The 13242-nt window shown below is 44.7% G+C and overlaps 1 protein-coding gene across 1 annotated transcript in view; it reads left to right on the forward strand.

The window, feature by feature from the left end:
- The first annotated feature begins 456 nt into the window (after positions 1–456).
- The window catches only part of LOC131664200 (protein artichoke), a 35778-nt gene continuing 22992 nt past the window's right edge, over positions 457–13242 (forward strand). Inside the window, exon 1 of the mRNA XM_058935104.1 lies at positions 457–728. The gene's annotated coding sequence lies outside the window, so the exon portion shown is untranslated. The remainder of the gene's footprint in view (positions 729–13242) is intronic.

Consider the following 13242-nt stretch of genomic DNA (forward strand, 5'->3'; position numbering starts at 1 on the left):
AAATAGTATTTGTAAGTCCAATAAAAATACTAAAAAATTGAGGCCAATGACAGTTTCATCAAAGTCACATTATTGCAAGTCGAAGACATACGAACTATTTCTCGAGCTTTCCAGCAGAGAGAACAAACAAAGTAAGCGTTTGAAATCGCGCAAATGTTCAACCTCGCGATTAATTTGTGCTCTTTTTGAAAGATGTTGCATAATCCATCAAACATCATGCGGCCTGGTAAAAAAAGGCAGGAGAAAAAAGGAGCAAAGTGAAACGCGCAGCAACCCTTCGCAACTGCAAAAAGACAAAAAGCATGGTGGCGTTGGAGATCAGTCTCCCCCCATTCGCCAGTGTCCGAGTGGAGCGAGCGAGAGATGGTCTGGTCGGAGAGTGTGAGTGAGAGATGCTGCGCCCCCTCGGTGCCGCCCCGGCAGCTCAGATACGTTGTGGCGCGCAGGCAGTCGTCAGTTCTGCGCCGGCGAGCATCGAGCGAGGAGCCCGCGGTCGCCACGTATCAATACGCGACTCACGTGCGTGCCATTTCACTTGTGTGCCAAACATATATACAGTGGCGGCAAAGAGAGCAGTTTTCCTTTTTCTCCCACTTTCCGCGCCCCGCAAAGTGTGCCTGTGAAATGCAGTGAAAAGTCAACACTCTTGGTTTTGAGTGTTTTTTTCGTTTTCTGGTGAACTATTACGTGGCTGCTGCTGCCGTTTTTCTGAAACGAGCAGACTCCAAGTGAGTATTACGTTGCGCGTTCTGCTCTCTATATATCTCATGCGCTGAAGTGGCGCGTTGCTGTATAGATATACCTCCGTAAAGCTTCATTCATCGATAAACGCTTCTATAGAGACTGGGTTTAATGAAGAGCAGTCTGTCGGCAATCGAATATTGACTATTTTATCTCATAAAGACGACGTAATAATCGAGGCATAACCGGGCTACGTATAATGAATATTGAAAGAAAATTCTCGCAAACTCTTCACCATCCATTTCAATGCGCGCCATACGTAGATTTTGACAATTTCGCGCGATGTGTTACAGTCTGAAGATTCATTACAATCAATCAAGCAAACACCTCGTAAAATTATTTTCATTTTGATGTACTGTTCCAATTAATCTCAATGCATTGAACAGCGAATGTTTCACAATCGAGAAAGAATTCCCAATCGTTGGCGCGGTCCGGACAATTTTCAAACGCTCAATGCAATCAATTTCAATGGCGCGAACTTGTAACAAACGGCATAATTTCCATCGCAAATGCAACGTATACGCTTCTTCTGTTTTTTTTCCTCTTTTTTCTTTTTTTTTAAATATCGTTGGGATGCGAGCATCGATAAACTTTTCCTCTCGCCGTTCTACCCCAACGCGACGCGCGAAATCACGAAATTGGTGCGATGAGAGCGAGGGGAAAGCTTTACAAATTCATCAAAAAAGCAAAGCTTCCCGCGGGAATCGTTGGTTCGATCGACGAGTGCAAACACTCATTTGTCGCGTCGCGTCATCGTGCTGCAGCCTCATAACTCGCCAATGAAAGAGTCGAAAAGGTCGGATTTCACGCTGCAATGAAACTCGGCAGTCTAAGAAAAAAAATTATTCGCGAATTTCCGGGAGGTTCGTGACATCCGAGATAAAGAAGAATCTAGTGGTGTGCGCGCGCGTGAGTACATGTGTGGCACGCGACTTTAGCTCCCCTTTTTTGAAATGACAAAAGTTTCAGTCCGATGGCACGTACACGACGCCGCGATAAAAGTCACTGGAAATAATTAGTACTTAGTCCCGGTATCTCGATCGCCTCCCTCGTGCGCATTGCACAGGCCTTTATTATATATTATTTAAAGACATTTCACGAATGGCCGGCCAGGCGTAGAAAGAGCTCACGCGGTCGAGTCTGCTTTCCATACACGCTTCTGTATACACCCGCGTTCACTATGGCAGTGCGCGGACGTTTATTCTTTTTCTGAGAAACAGTTACAGAAGGCCACAGATGTTTCTGCTCTTGACAGGATGAGGAAATTAGTTTGCGACGTACGCTCTCTCTCTCTCTCTCTCTCTCTCTCTCTCTCTCTCTCTTTCTCTAGTAGTCTTGTGCTGCAAAGGGAGAAAGAGAGAGAGAAGGACAGAAACAGCGTATGCTTACTTCAAACGGCTCCCGGGTATATTAGGAATTGGATTTGAAATTGCGCGACCGGCGATGCGGGTCACCGAGCGCTCGTCCGACGTCCGTAGCGTTTATTTTCGCTCTGTTTTTTATTTCAACTTGGGCTCGTATCAATTATGCTGCATTACTGCTCCCTTGATCATTCCGTTGGTATTGACGTGCGACGTTTGACAATTTAATTGAACGGATATTTTTGATAATTCGCTTGGATGGAAACGCAGTTGCTCGGACTGTTGCAGATTTTTTCATACTTCACTGGTATAATTAATAAAGCGTAAATGCCGCCAGTATGATTTCTGAATAAAATAAGTTGGGTGTAAAATCACTTTTGCTAATAGAACAAACATCAAATGAGAAATTCGTTTTGTGCTTTTTACTAAAAAAAATTAATGTTACGTCGAGGAAAATAGAATGGTCTTTGTTGGATCACCGAAAAGTTATATATTTGAGTGAATTGAAATGCATGATTATCACGCGTAATGAAGTGTATCACAGCCATGGTCAAACGTGTTGATTTTTGAAAATCATCCTCGTTAAGTAGTTCTTATGAATGGAATTACACTCGAGCATGATCATACACAATTTTGATTCGTCAAATGAAATTCCGTAGCAGGAGAAGGCGTCGTAAGTCACAGTAAAAATCGATAAATCGCCGCTCGTATGATCATTAGCAAAATGCCAATATAGCTGAGATGTGAAAAAGCGAGCTTGAGGCTAATAAAAGTCAATCGTCGAACAAAGCTCATCAGGCAGCCATAACAAAGAAATATAAAAATAAATCAAGTTAGTTCGATATAAGTAAGAGGGGAAGTCTGCCGTAAGCGCGCAGCCACGTGTGTAATAATCGAGTGAACGTTGCGGAGTGTTAAAGGCAATCGATTCACCGGAAGCGTAAAAGCGCTCGCTGCTAATAACGCTTTTAATGCGCGGTAGGATGTACAAGGGTGTGACTAGCTCGCGTGAAGGTGTACGCTGAACATTAAGGAGAAGCGTGAAAAAGCACGCGCGTATAAAAAGCTCGTTAGCATTGCCGGCCGCACGCTTATCGTTGGGGAATTTACGTGCACGCATAGACGCCTGCGGTTACGCAGATTAAATCCAGTGCACGGGACGCCGACGTTCGCAATAACTACTTACGCTTCGCGTCTGTCTGACGCAACTCTGTATGCCATGCACGCGCTCTTCTTTGGCAGAGGAGCTTTGATCCAGTCGAGCGTGAAAGACAGACGAGAAAGAGAGAGAGAGAGAGAGAGAGAGAGAGAGAGAGAGAGAGAGAGAGAGAGAGAGAGTGGGAAAGCGATACTTTATTTTCTTTCCTTTTCATCTTATGGATTTTTCCCTTAGATTGATTATCATTTCAAATGCAAACATTATTTCATTTTGATAAATCAGATTTTTCATGCGTGATGCGCTCGAAGTGAAATCATTATTGTTTCATGATTGTTTCATGAATCTGATTTGCTAAACCGGATTGAAAATTAATGTCTGCAACAAATTTTAATATTTTATCGTAACTATACATCCGACGGTATACGTACATAAATTTATAATCTTCACCCAAATCCGCTTCAAGTTCAAACTTGATTTTCTCTTTCACCCGGAATATGTGCATCGCATTATTATTGACTTTAAAATATGAAAACCAAATCTCGAATTAACATTTTATAATATTCAATGTATTCACAACTTTGCTCGTAGTCCCATCTGCGTTGTGCGTGCAATGGAAAGCAGCGCTCGCCGCATCAAACGCGGATTTCGCGGAGTGCGACCTAAACGAAGTCGCCGATAAGAAAAAGAACAATTCACGTGAAATATTACAAAGTACGAAGCGCAACTGTGCCATGGTGCATACGAGCGTGCGTGGCTGTTGGCGGAAACCAGCCGAGAGGGGAAACTCAGCGCGCGCGAGCTGAAAAACAAATCGGCGCCGAGGGAGCCTCGCGCAGGTAGCTCGTGTGCGCGTACTCTAGAGATTTCTCTCGCAATCACGCGTGTAAAATAAAAAAAAAAAAAGAAAAAACTGAAACAGAGAGTGAGCCGAAGCGAGCATTTTGTGACCCGATCGATCGTCCGCGACAATACGCGAATTACGCGCTCGCGCGACAATAGGGGGCAGCTAGTGCCTTGTAACTCCCCCCCCCCCTCTCTCACTCCTCCCCCGCCCACTCTCTCTCTCTCTTTGATTAACAGGGCTACGAGCGTTGCTCCTGACACTGCCGTATATTAGCCATCCGCTTACGCATACGTGCGAGCACGCACACACTATTGTACCAGCCCTTTCGATGCTCTCTCTCTCTCTCTCTCTCTCTCTCTCTCTCTCTCTCTTTCTGTCTCTCCCTCTCTTGTGGTGCCTTCCAACGTATGGTTATGCATATCAAGCTCGAATTTTTTGTCGTCTGCTACGTGCGCTCGAATATTTTTTCAAGCTCATTCGCCCTTCAGCTGATTTATCGGATTTCATGGCTTTACTCTCTCGCTCTCTTTGATACGCTTTCTGTTGCTGCTATTTTTTCGAGTCACATATTTTCTTTTTCGTTTTGTTTCGGGATTGTTTCGGGATATATCTAAAACAAAGAATAATTATAATATAGATAGATGGTGCAGTTTTTATTTAACAAACCAACGTGGGTTCCATCTGCGTGTCAAATTAAATAGTTTTATTTAATTTGAATAAATGTTTTTACGCGAGGAAAGAAAGGAAATGGAAGTTGCGCCGTTGTAGGGTGCATAAACTGTATATTTAAGGAGGAAAATTCAATTATACTTCAAATTGCAGTTATTCTACATGCTATTTAAACTGGGTCAGTTAATAACTCCACTTAATTATTGGATCAAGCGGTACATTCGCGAGGTGAAGAGCGGACGATAAAGGTAATTTTGCTCTTTTAGTTATAAAGCTAAAAACGCAATATACCGGCTCTGCATTCGGCTACTCAACTTTGAATTTTCAAAAGCTCTAAATTTGCAAGTTTGATGAACTTTTTCAGCCAACTCCACGCCTTTCAAACAGTTACATAAATGTAAGTAATATCACGGGAATCGATGATTTTTATTTCTGTTATTTTGGTTACTAACTTTCTTATGATTAGCAGTCTATGGCGAGAGATAACAAGCAGTAGTTCACCTACGCCTGACAGAGACATTGTTAGCAAAAATAACGACATTGCCTGCATTGTTAACCAATTCGTAAGAGTTTCATCAATTCGCGAAATCCAAAAACGGAAATGCGATCATTAATAACCAAACGAAAGCGGCGAGAGAGAAAAGAGCTTCGCTGCAGCAATCATAACGAATACCCGCAAATACGAAGAAGAAGTGTCGAGATTTTCTCGCGAAAAATAACGAAGTACGTCGGTTGATTTTGATGGATAGCTCGCTCGAGCTGCGATTCTGCTCTGGCTCTCGTGATTTTTCGGTTATCCGCACGTATAAGATATACATATACCTATAATCGTACTCGTGAAAATGAGATAATTGATGGATTGTCACGGGGACACGTTGTTGGCCGGTGTTTTGTTCAGGAGAGGATTATGAGATATGACAGCTCGCGTGATTTAGTGGTTTTGGTATCGGCAGGCTTGTTTTTTCGTTGGATAAACTATATCCGATGATTAAGGTGATGAGTATACGTTAGATGATTAACAACATCATATCGATTTAATTGATAAATTGAGAATCGTTTTGGGTTCGCTCAAGTACTGAAATGTAAATTTTTTAATATAGAGACATTTGAACGAAAAACGAAATCAAAAGCATGTTTAGTTCAAATATCCTGCAGCAGAAAATCAGAACGATGAGTCGTTGCATAAATAGATTAAAAGAAGATTGACTAAAATCTTGCACTTGATACGCTGCTTACGAATCCAAGCGTTGAACGACTCGCAATTTTCGAGTTAAATAAATGTCCAAGTGGTAAATGCGCGCCTGTTGTAGAGCGTGCGCGCGAGTGACGTGTATATAAGAAGGAAATCCGTGCCCAGCCAGACTGCTGCGTCGTCGCAGTTATTTTCAACTTCAAAAAGCAGACGCCCGGCGTTTGCGTCGTTGCATTTGAAAAGGGAAAAATTAAACAATTATAACGCTTTCCGAGGTCGAGTAGCAGTTGTACAATAGAACAATTCTCCACAAATGAATCGACTATTCAGTGCGGTCTGGTAAATTAAAACACCTCAGTTGTATGAGCATCTGTCCGTGATTGTTCAAACGCAGAGAGAGAGATAAGAAAATAAGTGAGAAAGTAAAAAAAAACGAGATTTCTTTTTCTCTTCGCACAGCATCAATTTGCGACGAAGCTCGCGCGCGCATTAAGATAATTGTCCCCTCTTCATCGTCGTCAAATTATGCCGTCGATTTTTCGTTCCACCAACTCAGCTTTGCGGCTAATTACCGTCGATTACGACTTTAATTGCAGCATTTCATCCCAGAAAGAGAGAGAGAGAGAGAGAGAGAGCGAGAGAGAGAGAAAGAGATGTCAGGTGCGAATACTACTGTGCGAACAAATTGCCCGAAAAGCTGCCCTCATTGTTTCCTCTCTCAATTATCATTCGTTGCGGAGAGGCTGCAGCCCCGCTGTGCCTTTGTGCGAGCACGCCAACTTTTATTGGAAAAGTTTAGAATATGCGTCGCGCGCCGTAAGCCGTCGATGAGCCGTGAAAACCACCATCGTATCCATCATTTTTTTTGATTTGGTCCTTTTCGCGAGCTCCGAGAACCGATAACAATTGTCAATGCTATTCTCTGATTTCATTATATAAGCATACTGGGTTTAATACAATTATAGTCATATCGCTCGGTCGGATCACCAACAGCATTCCCCTTCGTCAAAATTCGGAGGTGTACCTGCGGAACACATTGTACGGTGCAGCGATCGCGACGCAAACTTTGACTCTCGGCTCGCTGCTTGTTCGACTTGGCGTAACGAAAACAATAGTCGCGCGTAGTCGAATTTCAGTGCCGTTAGTACTACCACTACTACATTGCCCCTTGGCACGTCAGTTTCGCCGTTTCGCCGAGATAGGGCGCGCTTCGGCTTGTAATATTTGCCTTGGAACTCGAGCGTACGAACGACATTTGCTTTACATAAACGAACACACGTTAAAAGCTCATTAGCAACTTTTGCACGAATCGACATTACAATTGCGGATATTTGTATTTCAATTTTCGCACTTCATGGGAATGAAATGAGAGCGCGAGCGCGAGGGCCACTTAGGCTCCGTAGCAGGGCAATAAACCATTGCCGTACTAACTGCAATTTCGACATCTCGCGACAACGATAGGGCTCGTTTAGCAAACATAGCGCGTCGCGGCTGATAAACACAGTCGCGCGCGCGTAAATTAATTGCTTGTGCAAATGAAAGCAGTGGCTGGATTTTTTGCAATGGTAGATGAGCTACGAGATTTATTAATCAATTCCGTGGACTGTATACGTGCTCGAATTTTCTATGGCCAATAGCAATCAATACAGTCCTAGCTCGGAGTTCAAGGGAAATAGTTTTAGCTCGGGATAGTACGGATGGCGGGGTTGTTGGCGGAGGAGTTTTGGGAGGGGGATGAAAACTCTGAGATCGCCGCATTAGAATTGGCGCATCGAGAGATAGAAAAAGGAAGGCATAGCCGTCGACGGTAAACAGAGGAGGCTCGCCTGATAGATAAGGGCGCCGCGGATTTACGAGGAGCAGATTGAATGTAGAAGGGCGCGCGAGCGAGCGGCTAGATGAGATTGCCTCCCGACCGCAAGCTGAGATTTATAGACGAGTAGCTGTGCAGCAGTAGCGCCGACGCCGCCGCTAGCAGCACCAGCGCCGCGCCAGCAGCAGCGTATACGCGCAGACATAGAGTTCTATGATGAGCCCCCCCAATTTGGCAGTGCCCAACTTTTCCGCTGCTTTCTCTCTCTCTCTCTCTCTCTCTCTCTCTCTCTCTCTCTCTCTCTCTCTCTCTCTCTCTCTCTCGGCGCCGCCCTAGGCTTAACTATTAATTTTACAAGCTCCTTGTTTAGACTCTTGCGGGCCTACTCTCGTTCGTCGGATAAAAATTTCAGCCGAGTCCTTTGTAGCGGTCCCGGCCTGCCTGCCCTGCCTACCGCGGCTTGCTCTTACGCCAACTGCGGGTAATTAATGGTAAGTGCTTGCTGCAAGCCATTTCGAAGATATTCTCTCTCTCTCTCTCTATCCTGCTTTGCGAGAAATTAGGATTATTCAATGGCCGCGTATAAGCCCTGCTCGTCGCTGTTCATTGTTTTCGCGAGACTCTTCGACACCAAATACCCAGAGATTACTGGCTGTTGTGCAACTCGAGGCAAATAGATGATTTGCCCACGGATCAGAGCTACGCGATTTCACGAGCGATCCCCCGCCCCTCAACGGAAACATCGCACTCGAGCTTTGAAATGAGATTTTATAAATGAAGAATCGCGCTAGGTGCCTCGCACGACTTGACCAAACGTATATCCAGCGCTTCGAATGTCGAATCGAACAATATCCCAAACAACAACGAACAAACGCCAAAGAAACACTTCCTACGCCGGCAAGCCATGCGCGGACAATAATTGCGAGTAAGGCGCTGAGAATTTCCGTGGCCTTTTCTTTTCTTCGCACTGCGAGACAATTGGATATAGGTCCGACCGATGATAAAGCCAATTAGCTAACCGGCCTAATTGAATGTTCTTTACTTGAGCGCGCGACGCTGCGCATCGAGCCTAACTCCCTTGGGCTAATTTCATTTTTCACATCCGAGCGCACGTACGAGGCCACTTTTATATCGCCTCTTACGTCTCCATTAGCTGAGTTTTGTCCGTTGTTCTCTTCGTTTCCTCGTCGGCTGTCGGTCGAATACGAATTAACGTAGTCCACTTACAGAAGATGTACAGTGTTTTTGATTGTTCGGACGTTCGTTTCAAAGCGAGCAACAATTTGCTGGAAGTTTACGAGAAGCCGAAATAAAAGCGATTATAACAGTTATTTACAATATTCGAACGCATCTTGCTGGCAATAGCGACTCGAAGAATGCCTACGAGACTTTTGATTGGGAATCGATATATTGTAGTTATATAATTATAAAGCAAAGAATGTAGGAACATGACCTACGAGAACGCGCTGTGCTTAAGTTTGCAAAAATACTTGGCTGTCAGTTTAAGCGACGACTGACACCTTTGTCTTAATGAAGTGTATTTCGATCCAGCGAAAATAGATGCGCTTGATTACGTCAATGAGAGACGGAGAAAAAGTAGAGTTTGTAATTTTTGACAAGCTGGCCGATGTATAATGACACGCAGCTAGTGATAATTAGAACGTCACGAAGTCGAGTCGAAAGAGTAAAAAAATACAGCACTCCTTGCAGAGCTGTACAATCGCGTAGCTGGCGCAACCGTCTCTCTCTCTCTCCCTCTGTGCGAATGAAAGTGGCGCGGTATTCCTTCATTAAAGCCGCGTCGAATAGCGAATACATTCGTATAATTACCGGGGGAGCTCAATTAGGCGCGCGGAGCTCTCGCCGACAGAAGGAAATTTCATTAAAGTCGCTCGCTCTCGCACCTTTTTCCCCTGCCTTTCCCCTCTCACCCGTAAGCAAAAAGCTGCTGCGCTCAAACTAACTCTGCGCCCGTGCGCGCTCGAAAGAGAGAGAGAGAGAGAGAGAGAGAGAGAGAGAGGGGGAGAGAGAGGCGAGAACTCAATTTTTTTTCTTCGAGTCAACTTCGTAGACTGAGTCGCCCACGCGAGAATGATCCTGCAGTTAACAAGTTTACTTTCTGGCGAGAAGGTTAAAGTGTCCCCAAGAAAAATACAAAGTTTCTTATTCGCCACGAGAAGACATTTTCCTTTTTGCTTTAGTTACATATATATGTGTATATATATATATATATATATATATATATATATATCTGCGTATATAAGTGAGCATGTATACGTATATATATAATCCGTGGAAGGAAAGTGGCGAGTAACTAAGTAGGTAAAGTTGGCCGTTTCTACTAGGCGAAAGCTCGGGCAAGCGCACGGATGCGACAATGAAACGCTCAATGTGCAACCGGATTAGACCATCTCTTCCGGCCAGAGAGCGAGTCGAGTCGAGTTTTACAGCTGTTGCGGCGATATTTACACGACACGCCACGCACACTCTCCATATATACATATAGACTACTTTCTCTCAGGATTTGGGTAGAAACTGAGCGTCTTTGTTTGCAGTTAGCTTTGTGCTTGCGTTTAATTTACTTTCTTGTTTATGAGCTTGATTACGAATTCCTTCATTAACCGTTCTCGCGACTTGCTCAACGCTAATTCTTCTGGTAGCCTCCTATTTTTCTTCTTCCTTTGAATTTCCATTTTGATGGAATAAATTTTTCATTCTAAAAACTGATTGTACATATATATATATACACGATTATGTGTATGTATGTGTGTGTATGTGCGTGCGTGTGCGTGCGTGTGTGTATAAAGATGGACGGTCTGGTTTACTAAATTTCCAGTTTACACTGCGACTGGAATATTAATCATCTTATCCTATTTCTACTTTTATCTATTAATATTTATTCGGCAAATATATGCTCCATTAAATGAGCGTATAGTCCCAGGTTGACGTTAATCTCCCTCTAAAATCCTTTTCAGAACATCGCTGATGGGGCTAAAAATGAAAAATACACTTGGTGTAGAGGCGAATGTATCAAGTCGCTTTAGTAATGTGGAACTCCTTAAATCGTTGAAAGCTTACTGCACTCTAATCTTCCAAGAGATATTTACGTATTCACAAAGAATATGCCCTTCCCTCCCCTCTCCTTTTTCGGCCTTACCTATTTTCAACTTTTTTCCCCGCCGTGCGCGCGCGCCGTGAGTGCCGGCCTGTCGCGCTCGATTAAAAGCCGCGCACCATCGGGAAAAGTGTCGCCTTGTGTTCCCACGCGACGCGCCGACCGATTTCTCGTCGAAATATTGAAAACTCGGCTGACTTATCGAAAACTCACCGAGGAGAGAAATCTGGGGCCACGGCTACGCACGCGCCTGCAGTTAAAAGGCCTATAAATAGTTGGGCGTCGTGGGCCTTTTTGCGAGTGACGTCGGGTTAAAAATAAAGCCCCGAGCGCGCGCTTCCGTCGCGATTCCAGCGACCTTTATGGGGGGAAAGGCACAAATAGCGTTCTCTCTCTCTCTCTCTTCCTTTCTCTCTTTCTCTCTTTCGCTCAGTCTGTGTGTTCCGTGAACGAACGCTATACGGCAGCCGGCTCTTCTATGAATATCCTCGAAAAGGGAGAGACGACGTCGTCGTCGTCGTTGGGGCCACTGCACTCGCTTTCGGCTACCCTGCGCGCAGAAAATTACGTCGCGCGCGCCGGCTTTTGCCGACGACGACGACGCCCCGCGCGCTTTTCTGCAAATTAAGAGGCCGCGAGAAGAGTGGTCTGCTGATGGCGCTTTTTTATACTCCCTCCCTCTTTTCTTCCTTTTCAAGTCCACGCCATGGATAACACTCGTTAGCTTCATTTGTTTGTTCGTTGGTAGACGTCGACTTTTCGGCGACATCCCGGCTTTTTTCTTTTTATCGAGCCCGTTGCCGACGTGTCATTTTCCTTTCGCTCGATATCGATTAATTTTGTCGTTGCATTTCGTCGCTTCTTGCGAATCTCTCGTCCGAGAGTTTTCTATTTCTTTCATGGGCGTTCGAAATCGAATACTCTGCGCACAATGGCTATTCTTCGATTTCAAAACTTCAAAAGCACCGCACGGCCTCAAGTGCGAACGGTTGCATGATCATTCTTCGCGAAGAAAATTCGAATGGCGCCTGAGCAGCCTTTGGCGCGGGCTTTCGAATTTGTTTGTTGCACTTCCGAATGAGAGCGAGACTGCTGCCTCTCGGCAGCGATTCGCGGCCAACTTTTCGATTGGTTCCCCTCGAAAGTTCTTCGCCGCGGAGGCAAGGAAAAGCTGATTCTCCATTGCTATGGTTCCGCCATTCGCTCCAACTGCCTCAAAGCAAAGGTACGCGCGATTCGAGATCAATATGAAAATAAAAGTACACTGAGCGGATGCCTTTGACGAGGTCGATAAACAAATAAATGAACGCGGCTTGAGGAGAGGAGCGAGAAAGACAAAGACGAGGTAAAATGGCGCTACTGGACGTAACAGTGAGCTAATGCGCCGTAACGAATGATAAATAAAGAAGCGAAGGCGTTAATGAAAAAACATGAGGCGCGTTGCGCGGAGAAGCGGCAGTTAATTAAAATAATGAAGATATTTATGTCACGCTCCGGCAACAAGCGCTCGCAGCTCACAGCTCAAGCGCCAAGCAAACAATAAGCGAGCAACGATAAATCCTCTCTCTTTCTCTCTTGCTCGCTCGCGTTGTTGAGCTGTAATTACCGCGTCGGATTAAAATCAGCAGCGGCGCCAATCGCTATATGGTTGCCAATTGAAACGTCGCGGCACATCGAAAGTCAACGTTTTATTAATTCAGACGACGCAGGACAGAGAGAGGAGGCCTTTGCGCTTTGCACGATAAAAGCTTTTCGCAGCTCCAGGGAGAGAGGGAGAGGGAGAGAGAGAGAGAGAGAACAAAGAAACGGGGGCATTTAATAAGCGTGTGCCAAGGGCCGGCGCTCAAAGAGCGCTTTCCACCGCCGGAATTTCAAGTGGAAGTTCGTTTCACCTCGGACCACGCCGCCACCAACGCCCACAAACCTCTCCAAAGCATTAATATTAAAACTTGCGAACCACACGTGCTCAATTTACTTTCTTCCCGTTCTTTTCGCCGTGATTCCAAGCTCGGACCTGCCCAAATGATTATACTCTTAACGAGGAATCCTCGGATTTTCATCAAGGATTTTCGCCGAGCCCCTTTCTTTTTCTCTCTGCGGATTTAATTATTCGAATTCACTTTTAATGCTGCGCAACAATGGTAATAGTAAAAGGTATAAAAGCAGCATTTTCCCATCCGAATAGCAACCTTTGGGATCACACAAGACTATATTACTTATTGACGAGAAATGCATATTGTACGAGCAACATTTTGAAATGAATGAGTAATTATTTTTTGTTATGACCACCACACCGTGTTATATTCGAGCTTTCAGTAGAATTATTCGTAATCAATGAAAATGCACAA

The sequence above is a fragment of the Phymastichus coffea genome, unplaced genomic scaffold (genome assembly GCF_024137745.1).
Source record: "Phymastichus coffea isolate CEN01 unplaced genomic scaffold, Cenicafe_Pcof_1.1 PCOF00043, whole genome shotgun sequence".
Classification (NCBI taxonomy): domain Eukaryota; kingdom Metazoa; phylum Arthropoda; class Insecta; order Hymenoptera; family Eulophidae; genus Phymastichus; species Phymastichus coffea.